The 14,735-nt window shown below is 47.0% G+C and overlaps 1 protein-coding gene across 4 annotated transcripts in view; it reads left to right on the forward strand.

Moving 5' to 3' along the window:
- The window catches only part of dock3 (dedicator of cytokinesis 3), a 1,512,713-nt gene that overhangs the window by 473,775 nt on the left and 1,024,203 nt on the right, over window positions 1-14,735 (forward strand). Inside the window, exon 1 of one of the 4 annotated variants that reach the window (XM_086001260.1) lies at window positions 1,841-2,314. The exons of the other annotated variants lie outside the window; for them this stretch is intronic. The gene's annotated coding sequence lies outside the window, so the exon portion shown is untranslated. Of the gene's footprint in view, window positions 1-1,840; window positions 2,315-14,735 lie in introns of those variants that run through there. 4 annotated transcript variants of the gene reach the window in all.

Consider the following 14,735-nt stretch of genomic DNA (forward strand, 5'->3'; position numbering starts at 1 on the left):
TCTGGCACATCCCCTGTGGCCAGAGAGGTTCTGAATATATGTGTTAGAGCCCCCGCAATCTCTTCCTTTGCCTCACACAGCAGCCTGGGATACATTTCGTCCGGGCCTGGGGATTTATCCATTTTTAGGCCTGCTAAAACCGCCAATACCTCCTCCCTCTCGATGTTAATATGTTCGAGCATATCACAGTCCCCCCGCCGTATTTCTATGTCTACATCGTCCTTCTCCATAGTGAAAACAGATGCAAAAAATTCATTTAGAACCCCTCCTACATCTTCCGGCTCCACACACAGATTGCCACTTTTGTCCCTAATGGGCCCTATTTTTTCCCTAGTTATCCTCTTACCCTTAATATACTTATAAAACATCTTAGGATTTTCCTTTATTTTGCTCGCCAGTGTTATTTCATGGCCCCTCCTTGATCTCCTAATTTCTTTTTTAAGTATCCCCCTGCACTTTTTGTACTCCCCTCGGGCTTCCTCTGTCTTTAGCCTTTTGTATCTGCCAAAAGCCCTCCTTTTTTTCCTAATCCATTCTTGTATATCCTCTGACATCCAAGGTTCCCTGTGGTTTTTGGAACCACCCTTGACCTTTACGGGAACATGTTGCCATTGTATGATCTCAATCTCCCTTCTGAAAGCCTCCCATTGCTCCGATGCGGATTTTCCTACAAGTAGCTGATCCCAGTCCATTTTGGCCAGATCCTGCCTTATCCTATTAAAATCGGCCTTCCCCCAATTTAGAACCTTTATTTCCGGCCCACCCCTGTCCTTTTCCATGACCACCTTAAATCTCACCATATTATGGTCACTGTCACCAAAGTGCTCACCTACTAGCACTTCTTCCACTTGGCCGGCCACATTCCCTAGAATTAGGTCCAGTACCGCCCCCTCTCTTGTAGGACTTTCTATATGCTGGCTCAAAAAGCTCTCTTGGATGCACTTTAAGAATTCTACACCCTCTGAGCCTTTCACCCTCTGACTATCCCAGTTAATATTGGGGAAGTTGAAATCCCCCATTATTATTACCTTATTATTTGCACATTTCTCTGAGATTTGCCTACATATCTGTTCCTCTATCTCCCCGACTGTTTGGAGGCCTATAGTACACTCCCAGGCACTTTTTTCTACTGCCATTATATTATCCCGAATAAGTACATCTACTCCACGTTTTCCCTCTCTATCTTTTCTAAATATGTTATACCTTGCAATGTTTAATTCACAGTCCTGATTTTTCTGTAGCCATGTGTCAATAATCCCCACTATGTCTGGTTCCTCGCAACGCATGATTGCCTCCAGCTTCCCTGTTTTATTACGGACACTGTGGCCTAGAAATTTGGTTGTGGGTCCGCCAGGGCTTTAGCGCCCGAAATTTTGCGCCGGCGTTAATGCCGCTGCGCCCGACGAAAATTCGGTTGCCCCGGGCCCAGACGGCGGCGGGCGCTAATGGAGGGTTTTTGCGCCTCACTATGGGCGTTCAGTGCAGTTTTGAGGCGCTAATCCCCCGCTGCGGCACCCGAGGCGGTGCAGCAGGCTGGGGTACTGCAGGCCTCCTCCTTCTGTTAAGGAGGAGCTGCCTGCAGCCGACCGCTGGCCGGTCGATTCGCCCGACAAATGAGCCCGGCACCTCGGGGAAGAGCCGGGCTCGCGGGCCACACACATCAGTGCCGCGGGGGGGTGGTGGAGGAGTCCGGGGAGGGAGGTGCGGGCAGGCGGCCGCCGGGAAAGCGGCCGGCCGCCGCTCCACCTTTATGCGCCGGCGCAAAGGTGTGTAACATCCCTTTCAACAATCGTTGGTTGCGGCTGCCACGGGCGAGGCGGCCGCAACTGAATTTGGGCTTGGGGCCGGGTTACCACGGCAACCGGGACGCTGCGCACACCGATGACGTCATCGGTGCCGGCGCAGCGCTACCGGCTAACGCCGATGGTAGGGCCCAACGCAATTTCGTTACCAGCTATAATTCCGGCGCAAGACCCTCTAACGCCTCTAATTGGGCGCTGACCCCACCGAATTTCTAGGCCTGTGTGCCTTGCTGTACAGGCAGTTTAACTCATTTTTAAAAGCAGTTCCTCTCTTTATTTTTAACCATCTTTTACACTCCTGTTCCATAAGTCTATTTATTCCCAGGCCATCCATGTCCCCCCTTACTTTATTCTTTCGTATGCTCTCCTTTCCTGTTTTGTTTATATTTAGGCTCGTTTCATTTCTTGTAGATCCCTCCCCCCCCATCTTACTAGTTTAAAGCCTTTGCTCAGAGAAGATTTGCAAAAGTGACATCACAGACAACGCAGCAGAGGAGCCTGTGAAAACCAAAGTAAGTCAACTCATTGTACACTCTATAATTTTAATTGTAGTTGGTTATCATTGATTGAGAATTAACTATCTTAAAAAAGTAAATAAATAAGGAGATAATTAAATAGTAAGCATAGAGATTAATTAATTACTTTTTAAAAAATTCATTCATGGGATGTAGGCGCCGCTGGCAAGGCCAGCATTTATTGCCCATCCCTAGTTGCCCTTGAGAAGGTGGTGGTGAGCCGCCTTCTTGAACCGCTGCCGTCCGTGTGGTGAAGGTACTCCCACAGTGCTGTTAGGGAGGGAGTTCCAGGATTTTGACCCAGCGACGATGAAGGAACGGCGATATCCTTCCAAGTCAGGATGGTGTGTGACTGGAGCGGAACTTGGAGGTGGTGGTGTTCCCATGTACCTGCTGCTCTTGTCCTTCTAGGTGGTAGAGGTCGTTGGTTTGGGAGGTGCTGCCGAAGAAGCCTTGGCGAGTTGCTGCAGTGCATCTAAAGATGGTACACACTGCAGCCACGGTACGCCGGTGGTGGAGGGAGTGAATGTTTAAGGTGGTGGATGGAGTGCCAATCATGCGGGGTGCTTTGTCTTGGATGGTGTCGAGCTTCTTGAGTGTTGTTGGAGCTGCACTCATCCAGGCAAGTAGAGAGCATTCCATCACACTCCTGACTTGTGCCTTGTAGACGGTTGAAAGGCTTTGGGGAGTCAGGAGGTTAGACACTTGCCACAGAATACCCAGCCTCTGACCTACTCTTGTTGCCACAGTATTTATGTGGCTGGTCAGTTAAGTTTCTGGTCAATGGTGACCCCCCAGGATATTGATGGTGGGGGATTCGGCGATGGTAATGCTGTTGAATGTCAAGGGGCGGTGGTTAGACGTTCGCTTGTTGGAGATAGTCATTGCCTGGCACTTCTGTGGCGCGAATGTTACCTGTCATTTATCAGCCCAAGACTGAATGTCATCCAGGTCTTGCTGCATGCGAGCATGGATTGCTTCATTATCTGAGGAGTTGCAAATGGCACTGAACACTCTACAGTCATCAGCGAACATCCCCACTTCTGACCTTATGATGGAGGAAAGGTCATTGATGAAACAGCTGAAGATGGTTGGGCCTAGGACACTGCCCTGAGGAACTCCTGCAGCGATATCCTAGGGCTGTGATGATTGGCCTCCAACCACCACAACCATCTTCCTTTGTGCTAGGTATGACACCAGCCAGTGGAGAGTTTTCCCCCCGATTCCCATTGACTGCAGTTTCACTAGGGCTCCTTGATGCCACACTCGGTCAAATGCTGCCTTGATGTCAAGGCCAGTCACTCTCACCTCACCTCTGGAATTCAGAGCTTTTGTCCATGTTTGGACCAAGGCTGTAATGAGGTCTGGAGCTGAGTGGTCCTGGCGGAACCCAAACTGGTCATCAATGAGCAGGTTATTGGCGAGTAAGTGCTGCTTGGTGTGCACTGTCGACGAAACCGTCATCACTTTGCTGACGATTGAGAGTAGACCGATCGGGCGGTAATTGGTCGGATTGAATTTGTCCTGCTTTATGGACATACCTGGGCAGTTTTCCACATTGTCGGATAGATGCAAGTATTATAGCTGTACTGGAACAGCTTGGCTAGAGGCGCGGCTAGTTCTGGAGCACAAGTTTTCAGCACAACAGCCGGGATGTTGTCGGAGCCTATAACCTTTGCTGTATCCAGGGCGCTCAGCCGTTTCTTTATATCATGTGGAGTGAATCGAATTGGCTGAAGACTAGCTTCCGTGGTGGTGGTGGGGACCTCAGGAGGAGGCCGATATGGATCATCCACTCTGCACTTCTGGCTGAAGATGGTTGCAAACACTTCAGCTTTGACTTTTGCTCTCGTGTGCTGGGCTCCACCATCATTGAGGATGTAGATATTCATAGAGGCTCCTCCTACTTATTTGAAATCACGCTAAATCTATTTACTAATTATAATCTAGACCTCTAGTTATTGTATTTGTTCTAGAAATACAGTATTGCGAACTAATAAACAAATAAGTAGTTAGGATAAGCCTTTAGGTTAAGTATCTAAGGGGATAAAATAAACTAGGTAGGGGGATACTAACACTAAAGGGGTCCAAAATTGTATTAAATAAGAATCTGGTATATGTAAATATTAAATAAAGAAATAGGAGTTGAGGAGGAACCAAGATAAAACATATAAATAACATAAGAGGCATATATTAATATAATTAGACTCTAAATAGAATGGAAGGACAGCAGAGACCCGTTGCCTGCAATTCCTGCGCCTCGTGGAAACTCCAGGAGGCTTCAGGTGTCCTGGTCGTCCATGGGTGCTGAAAGTGCCTCCAGCTGCTCTATCTCGAGCTCAGGGTTTCTGAGCTTGAAGAGCGGTTAGAATCACTGCAGGGCATACGAGAGGCTGAAAATTTCCTGAATCGTACATTCTGGGAGGTGGTCACTCAACGGCCACAGAAAGCTCAGGACAGTAAATGGGTAGCCATCCAGCAGGGTAGGAAGAGGCAGACAGTGCAGGAAATTCTGGGAATGTGGCGCTCACAAACCTTGAAGGAATGCAGTCTGGAGCATGGCACTGTGGGGCAAATGACTGCACAGGAGGCACAACAAAGTGTAGGAATGCAGTGGCAAGAGGATAGTTAATAGTCGAGGGCAGACAGGCGTTTCTTTAACTGCCAACGTGAGTCCCGCATGGTGTGTTGCCTCTGGTGCCAAGATAAAGGACATCATTGAGAGGGTGCAGAACATTTGGAGGGGGTTGGGGCGCGGGGGGTGGGGGGAAGGGGAACAGTCAGAAGTCATGGTCAATGTGGAAACCAATGACATAGGAAGGAAAAGGGTTGCGATCCTGCAGTCAGAGTTTCAGGAGCTAGGGAGGAAGTTATAGCGAGACCTCAAAGGTAGAAATCTCTGGATTACTTCCAGGGCCACACATTAATGAGTATAGGAATAGCAGGATTAGACAGTTTAACATTTGGCTGGAGACATGGAGCAAGAGGGGAGGGCTTCAGATCCCTGGTGCATTGGGACCAGCTCTGGGGCAGGAGGGACCTGTTCAAGATGGATGGGTTGCATCTCACCAGAGCTGGGACCAATGTCCTCGCAGAGAGATTAACTAGTGCTGTGGTGGAGGGTTTAAACAAATTTGGCTGGTGGATGGGCACCAAGATGAAACATTTGAGGGGAGAAACAAGGTGCACAGAGTACTGGGAGATACGAATAGCTAGAGCAATGGAGGGATCAGCCAGTGGACAATGTGAGTATTGATCAAATAAATTATTAGAGCACTGGAAAGGGATAATGTAGTTGAGGGGTCAAAGACAGAATCCTATTTGGTTAGAGTGTTGTTTCATATGACGGGAAAAGCTTATAATGGGATATCTAGTTTGGCTATACATTCAGTGGCATCCTGAGATGCCAAGTGGAGAAATGAGGTGCCTCCTGCAATAGATCTTAGTGGGCAGGTTGGTGTGATGTGTTCCATGGTTCAGGACCCATGGCCACAGTCACACTTCGGGTCGTCCCTCATCTTCCACTTGTGGAGCAGGAGGCCGCATCGTCCATGCCCTGTGCAGATTGGGTTGAGCGCTGTCCACTGTCTCCGAGGGAGGTCGGAACCAGGGATCTCTGCTGTTGGGTCAGTGATGTGGTGTTGGTTCTTTATGTTACATGCATCCCACGATTTCGTCCATCTGGATAGTGGGTTGATAGCCGCTGCATAAATATTGGCTGCTGCTCCCCAGAATGGCCGGCGTGATTTTAAGTGCTTTCGTGGTGGGTTTTTCAAGTCGTCGTGAAGGGAAGGTCAATGTTGCTGATGATTTTTCCCATCTCACGGAGCACAGTGGCGTTGCGGCGAATGGCAGTCGGGGCAATGTGGGACAGCACTGGGAGCCATGGGTTGGAGTGGATTTCAGCCTCCCTGACACCATCCACATGGCGGCGTTTAGCTGCACGTCCATGATCTTTGTGTGGCGGCTGCAGGACCATGAGACAGTGCAGTATTCTGCAGCAGCGTAGACTAGGGCCACTGTTGTGATGCGAAGTGTTCTGGCTGTGCTCCCCCATGATGTTCCAGCGGATTTCGGGACCAGCTTCACCCTGGTTTTTATTTTTTAGCCGGTGTTGGTGAGATGAGGCTGATAGGTGAGAGTCCTGCCCAGGATAACGGCAAGGTATTTATGGTGGAGTTCATTGATAAGTCCCCTTCCGCAGAAGGAAACGTTGAGTTCTTTCCCGGCTGCGTTGTTGTTCAGATGGAACGTCGACACAACTGCCTTCGCTGGATTAGGGCAGAGGCAGAGTAGCATTCCAGTTAGGTCCAGGTCACTTATTCGCGTCCTACTTGCTTCATCTAGCATTGATGCCTGTGTCTACAGTGCTATGTCATTGGCATATGCGAACTTCCGAGATTTGGTGCAGGTCATATCCGGCGTATAGATGCTACAAAAGGCTGGTGCGAGCACCGACCCCTGTGGCAGACGGCTGTTGAGCGTCACTGTTCGGCTGGTTTTGTCACCAAGGTAGACGCAAAATTTATGGTTGCTTGATAAGCCTGAGAATCTTGCGGCTTTGGATGATTATTGAAAGCTTCAGTAGCAGACCTTTGTGCCAGACAATGTCTATGAAGGCAGCTCCAGTCTTCAGCTGCTTCTTGGAACCCTGCCTCAATGTTAGTAGTGAGTGCAAGGACCTGGTCAGAGCAGCTTCTTCCCCCTCTGAAGCCGGCCTGCTCATTTGGGAGGGTGGCTTCTAAAGCCGGTTTTATTCGATTAAGGACGAGCCGTTCGACCACCTTGTAGACCGTAGACAGAAGGGCGATGGGGCGGTAGCTTTTGGGATCATTGGCTGATTTTCCTGTCTTTAGGATGGCAACGACTTTGGAATGGCGCCAAACTTCTGGGATTATCCCAGTGTCAAAGATGTTTGTTAGAATTAAGGAACAATATAGGAGCTATTACGCTACTGGGTGTATACTATAGGCCACCAAATATTGGGAATGATATAGAGGAGCAGATTTTGCAGGCAAATTATAGAAAAAGTAGTGATAATAGGACAGTAACCGTGTAAAGGGCAAAGAGGGGGAGGAATTCTTAAAATGTGTACAAGAGAACTTTTTTGATCAGTGTGTTTCCAGCCCAACGAGGAAGGAAGCACTGCTGAATCTAGTTCTGGGGAATGAAGTGGGGCAAATGGAACATGCTTCAGTCGGGGAGCATTTGGTGATCATAATACATTTGGTTCAGAATAGTTATGGAAAAGAACAAAAAACAATCAAGCATAAAAATATTTAACTGGAGGAGGGCTAATTTCAATGAGTTAAAAAGGGATCTGTCTTTACTGGCATCATTCTCTTTAATGTAGCAGTAAAGGAGGATGTAGTAGCATTATTGGATGGGATAAAGAGGAGGCACTTAAAATATTGGCAGTACTCAAAGTAGAAAAGTCTGAATGGGATGTGTAGTGATCAATAACATGTCATTCTATAGTGGACACTAGGTGAAGCCGTAGAGCTGTGTAGAGCTGTATATAGCTGTATGTATAAGACTATACTACCCAGCTGTATATATATTAAGACTACATTACCCATGAGGCACTAGGCTACCCACAAGGCAGCAATCAAGATGGAAGCCTCTACAGATACAGTACCTAGTCCACATGTGCTGAATAAAAGTGTCTAGCAAAAGCTAGCTGTGTTCATAATAAGAATGTCTATTTATTAATGAACATAAGATGGTACCAGGGTGGTGAAGATCTGCTGAAAATTGTGAAAAGCGACATGGAGAGTTTGAAGTCACAAGAGCATTTGAAACTCACAGAAAAAATCGACTACAACTGGAAGACTTTTAAACAGCAATTCAAACTCTACATTGCAGCCATCGGATTCGGTATGAAGCCAGACGCAAGGAAGATAGCGTTGCTGCTTACGGTTGCAGGCCCACAGGCGATAGAGGTATTTAATACATTTGTATTTAATCCAGCAGAGAACAGAGACAAATTAGACGATGTGCTACAGAAATTTGATGCACATTGTTCTCCCAAAAAGAATGAGACGTATGAAAGATACATCTTCCGTTCTCGGACACAGCAACAAAATGAGACTTTTGATAGCTTTATAACTGATCTGAAACTGAAAGCACAGACATGTAATTTCTCTGAGCTCAAAGCATCCATGATTCGTGACCAGATTGTGTTTGGTATTCATGATAAAAAAGTCAGGGAACGTCTGTTGAGAGAAACCGAACTAAATTTGGAAAATGCGGTGAAAATATGCCAAGCCAGCGAGCTACCTCGAAAGCACGCGAAGACTTTCAGTGAAATCAATAATGATGCGATTGTAATGAGTGATAATGCTGCTGTCGGTGCTGTGTCCTATAAGGGGAAGAAACATGGGCAGAACAGAAATGAAAAGCAATCGGAGGATGAAATTTGTAAACGCTGTGGTTACAAACACCAGTTAAAACAATGCCCAGCGTTTGGAAAAATGTGCACAAAGTGTAATGGAAAGAATCACTTTGCCAAACAATGCTTTTCAAAAGTAAAAACTAAGAAAGGGCAACGAGTTAATGTAATTGAGGACACTGATTTAAGTGAGACATTTTTGTACGAATGGTGTCATGTGACAATATCAAAAAGGATACAGAAAATGTGCAGCCCTCAGAAATGGACAATGCTGAACATAAAGTTAATGCAGTAAAAGAGGACAAATGGATGATCCCACTGCAGGTAAATGGAGCATTAGTTACCTTGAAACTAGACACTGGGGCAAAAGCAAACTTAATCAGTATGAGTGACATTAACAATATGAAAGAAAAGCCCAAAATACAGAAAAAGTCAGTACTACTGAAGGACTATAATGGACAGAAAATAGATAGCTTAGGTGTATGCAGACTTAAAGTGACAGTCAAAGACAAAGTGCATCATCTCATGTTTTCTGTTGTGGCTGAAAGGCTTGATTCACTACTGGGTGACAAAGCTTGTGAGGACTTAGAACTGGTCAAAAGAGTCTACCGTATAAACTGTGCCATAAGCAGACCAGATGACTCGGTGGATTCTGTAGTGAATAATTTCCAGGATGTGTTCAAAGGATTTGGAGTTCTACCATTCACTTACAAGATCCAGCTAAAGCAGGATGCTCAGCCAGTGGTACATGCTCCACGAAGAGTTCCAGCACCCCTGCGTGACCGGCTCAAGAATGAACTGGACAGAATGACCACACTAGGAGTCATCAGGAAAGTCGAAGAGCCAACAGACTGGGTTAACTCCATGGTATGTGTAAAGAAAAAGAACAATGATCTAAGAATATGCATGGATCCAAAGGACTTAAATGCAAACATAAAACGTGAACACTACCAGATTCCCAAGCGAAAAGAAATCACCAGTGAAATGTCAGGTGCCAGATACTTTACAAAGCTCGATGCCTCACAAGGATTTTGGCAACTAAAACTGGATGAAGAGAGCACCAAATACTGTACCTTCAACACACCATTTGGCAGGTATTGTTTCCTCAGAATGCCTTTCGGGATAATATCTGCATCTGAAATCTTTCATAGAGCGATGGAACACATAATTGAAGGTCTGGAAGGAGTTCGGGTCTATGTTGATGACATCATCATCTGGGGCTCCACACTGAAAGAACACAATGAGAGACTGACTAAAGTGCTACAGAGCATACGCCGGAATGGACTGAAGCTCAACAAAGCCAATTGTCAGTTTGGCGTCCAGGAAGTCACTTTCCTAGGAGATAATCTATCTGGTAAAGGAATAGAGCCAGATATGGAAAAAGTAAACGCCATATTCAACATGCCCCGACCCACTGACAAAAAAGGAGTGCTACGCATCATGGGGATGATAAACTTCATTGGAAAGTTCATTCCTAACTTGTCAGCCAAGACAGCCTGTCTGCAAGACCTGCTACATAAAACAAATGAGTTCGCATGGACAGAAAGACATGAACAAGAGTGGATGAACCTCAAAACAGTGCTGACAACCACACCTGTACTCACCTTCTTTGACCCAACAAAAAGAATCAAAGTGTCAACGGATGCATCAAAAGATGGCCTAGGTGCAGTCTTGCTACAAGCAGAGGGTGGAGATTGGAAGCCTGTTGCCTATGCCTCCAGGTCTATGACTGATACTGAGTGTCGATACGCCCAGATTGAAAAGGAATGTCTAGGCTTGGTAGTTGGACTAGAAAAGTTTCATGGCTACATATATGGACTTCCCACCTTCACAGTTGAGACAGACCACAGCCCTCTGGTTGCCATCATAAAAAAAAACCTGAATGAGATGTCTCCAAGGATTCAACGACTCAAGATGAAGCTGCAAAGCTATGACTTTGAACTGATCTACACACCAGGCAAATACATAGTGTTAGCAGATGCACTATCCCGAGCACCCACAATGAGTCATGTGAGCTCTACTGAAGAAGACGTGGATGTTCATGTGAGTATGGTCACTGCTGCGCTGCCCGTGTCAGACACAAAATCAAAGCAAATAGCAGAAGAAACAGTAAAAGATACAGTATTACAAACAGTAATAGAGAACATTCATCATGGTTGGCCAAAAGGTTCCTGTTCAAAATATTTTCACATAAGGTCAGAATTGAGTGTCGCAAGTGGACTATTACTAAAACAGAACAGAATAATCATTCCACAGGCTCTACATCAAGACATGCTCAAAAGGATTCATGAGGGACACCTCGGAATTGAAAAATGCAAAAGGAGAGCAAGAGACACTGTTTATTGGCCTGGCATAAATAAGGACATTGAGAACATGATAGGCAAATGTGAGACATATCAGAAACACCAATTGACAAGGGATGATGTTGTCAGGATTGAGGATCCAGATGCATGGAACAGGAAAGCTACAGTTCTTGAGGAAGTAGGACCAAGGTCATACACTGTTAGAACTGAGGAAGGACAGATTCTCAGGAGGAACCGCCGTTCCCTCCTAAAAACACAAGAGACTATTCAAGACCAGATTGATGACAATGCCGCAACTGCATCTTGTCATTCACCGCCAGAACAATCTCATGAAGACACATCAGACTTACCCGTATTGAGAAGATCCACACGTGAAGTAAAAGAGCCTGATAGACTTAAGCTAAGCAGAGCCAGTCCTGGTTAGTACCTGGAGGGGTGACCATCAGGGAAGACCAGGTGCAGAAGGTCACGGAAGGAGCCCCGAGGAGGGGCGGTTGGTGAGAAGGTCATGGAAAGAGGAGCAGCTGGTGAGCAGGCCCGGGTGTTGGGCTGAAGATTGTCGGACAGGAGGAATGGTGGAAATGGAATGGCGGCGCGCACTGACGCAGCGGCTTTGCTTCTCCCAGTCATGGGAGCTTGCAAGATCACATTTCGTTGTTCATGTACTTGTGCAATGACAATAAAGTTGAATTATTATTATTATTAATAATCTTTGAGTACAATGTAAAGCTTTGAAAATGTGTTGACTGTTTTGAAAATGTTTATGTTTATAGAGCACTAACAAAAGTGTTACTGATATTATCTTTATTGTTTTCTTGAAAGTTGATTGATATTGATTTTGTTAAACCTCAAAGAAAGGGGGATGTAGTGATCAATAACATGTCATTCTATAGTGGACACTAGGTGGAGCCGTAGAGCTGCGTAGAGCTGTATATAGCTGCATGTATAAGACTACACTACCCAGCTGTATATATATTAAGACTACATTACCCATGAGGCACTAGGCTACCCACAAGGCAGCAGTCAAGATGGAAGCCTCTACAGATACAGTACCTAGTCCACATGTGCTCAATAAAAGTGTCTAGCAAAAGCTAGCTGTGTTCATAATAAGAATGTCTATTTATTAATGAACATAAGAGGATGCATCCTAGGTTACTGAGGGAAATAAGTATGGAAATTATGGAGACTCTGGCCACAATCTTCCAATCCTCCTTAGATATATTGGTGGTGCCAGTGAACTGGAGGATTGCAAATATTACACCCCTGTTCAAAAAAAGGGAAGAGGGATTAACCCAGCAACTACAGGCCAATCAGCCTAACGTGGTGGTGGAAAAACTTTGAGACAATAATGCGGGACAAAATTAATTCGCACGGTGGCATAGTGGTTAGCACTGTTGCCTCACAGCGCCAGGGACCCGGGTTCGAATCCGGCCTCGGGCGACTGTCTGTGTGGAGTTTGCACATTCTCCCCGTGTTTGCGTGGGTTTCCTCCGGGTGCTCCGGTTTCCTCCCACAGTCCAAAGATGTGTGAGTTAGGTTGATTGGCTATGATAAATTGATCCTTAGTGTTAGGGGGATTAAATACATGGGGTTATGGGGATAGGGTGGGATATGTGTTGGTGTAGGGGTTACGGGGATCGGGTGGGATATGTGTCGGTGCAGGCTCGATGGGCCGAAATGGCCTCTATCTGCACTGTGGGGTTTCTGTGATTTCTGTGAATTGGAACAGTATGAGCTAATTAATGAAAGTCACCACGGATTTGTTAAAGGCAAATCATGTTTGACTAACTTGATTCAATTCTTTGATGAAGTAACAGAGGGTGGATGTGGGTAGTGCAGTTGATGTTGTGCATATGGACTTTCAAAAGGTGTTTGACAAGGTACCACATAATAGACATGTGAGCAAAATTAAAGCCCATTGGATTAAAGGGAAGTGGTAGCGTGGATACATAATTGGCTACGGGTCAGAAATCAGAAAGTAGGTGAATGGTTATTTTTCAGACTGGAGGGAAGTATACAGTGGTGTTCCCCAGGGGTCACTATTAGGACCATTGCTCTTTTTGATATATTGTGGCGGAGCCACCAAAGGACTCAGAGCGGTTGTACATAATTCCTTTAACAGCAATGTAGTTACTGTCTGTGCCTGTACCTTTAATTACACTGTTTGACTGTACAATGTCTAGTTACCTTTACAGCGCGGTTTCAAGGTGATGACGTCATGCCGTTAGTCACGTGATGCCCCAGTGGCTGGAAGAACGTGATGACGTCATGACGTCAGTCTTCTGATCAGAGGAGCAGTCCTGGTGGAGCCCTCAAGGAGAGTCGACCTGTTATTGATGTGTTCTTGCAGTTTCCAGTTTAAACTCGTTTTGTTTCATTAAAGTTCATTATTTTAATTGCCTGAGTCGAACTCAGTCTTTTTGATAGGAACCTCCGTTCCTACATTGGTGACCCCGACTTCTACGAACGATTTTCGTGGAAGATTCGACATGGACACGAACGCCGTCACGCTGAAACTGCCACAGTTCTGGGCGCAACAACCAGACGCTTGGTTTATCCAGGCTGAAGCCCAGTTCGCCATTAGGAACATCATCGCGGATCAGACCCATTATTATTACGTGGTCTCCGCCCTCGACAGCGCAACTGCATCACGGATCATCAGCCTCCTCGGTAGTCCTCCTACTGACAGCAAGTATGATGCAGTTAAGGCGCGGTTGCTTCAGGTTTTCGGGCTATCAAAGTTGGAACGCGATCGCCGGCTCATCACGCTGCCCGGCCTCGGGGATTCCAAACCGTCTGAGCTTATGAGCCAAATGCTCACGCTCTTGCGTGCTGAACTGGAATGTTTCCTCTTCCGGGAGCTTTTCCTCTATCAACTGCCTGAACAGGTTCAGGCTGCCCTAGCCCGATCCGACATTACAGACTGCGCCAAGCTGGCGGCCAAAGCCGATAAGATTTTCACGGTTACCCAACAGTGCTGCGCGGCCACGAGGCGCCCATCCCCCACAGACGCGGTTCCGGCTTCTCCTACAGCGGGCTGGTGCTCCTATCACACCCGTTTTGGCGTGAAAGCACGATGCTGCCGTTCCCCCTGCAGTTTTTCGCCCCCAAAAAAAGCAAGAAAGCGCAGGCGGCGTCCCTGGCGACGGATGACCATGTCTAATGGGCGTTCCGCGGTGGCGATGGCCGTCGGTTCTACGGGGAAACTCCTCTATATCACTGATTCCCTCTCGGGCCGCTGTTTCCTTTGTGACACGGGTGCAGTGTAGCATTCTACCTGCGTCGAAGCTCGACATGCAGACTGGGAACCTCGGTTTTTCCTTCGTAGCGGCTAATGGCGCAGCAATTCGAACGTTCCGAAAGCGGCGGGTCGAAGTCTGTTTCGGCGATCAGCGCTTCTTTTGGGAATTCGTCATGGCCACGGTCTCACAGGCTATCCTATGGGCGGATTTTCTGTGTGCCAACAGCCTACTAGTAGATGTCCGGCACCGCCGGCTGATCAACGCGGCCACCTTCCACTCAATTCCGTGCTACCACGATACCTCCGTGGCGCGCTCCATTGCCTGTGCTTTCCCTCCTCCAGATGACTTCATGCGGCTCCTCGGGGAGTTTCCGGAGCTGACAAGGCCCACCTGCTCCTCTTCGGCGACGAAACATGGTGTTGAACATCACATCACCACTACTGGCTCCCCGGTTTATGCGCGGGCTAGAAGGCTCGAACCCG

Source organism: Somniosus microcephalus, chromosome 11, assembly GCF_052327205.1.
Source record: "Somniosus microcephalus isolate GS21.2 chromosome 11, FLI_Smic_1.0, whole genome shotgun sequence".
In the NCBI taxonomy this organism is placed as follows: domain Eukaryota; kingdom Metazoa; phylum Chordata; class Chondrichthyes; order Squaliformes; family Somniosidae; genus Somniosus; species Somniosus microcephalus.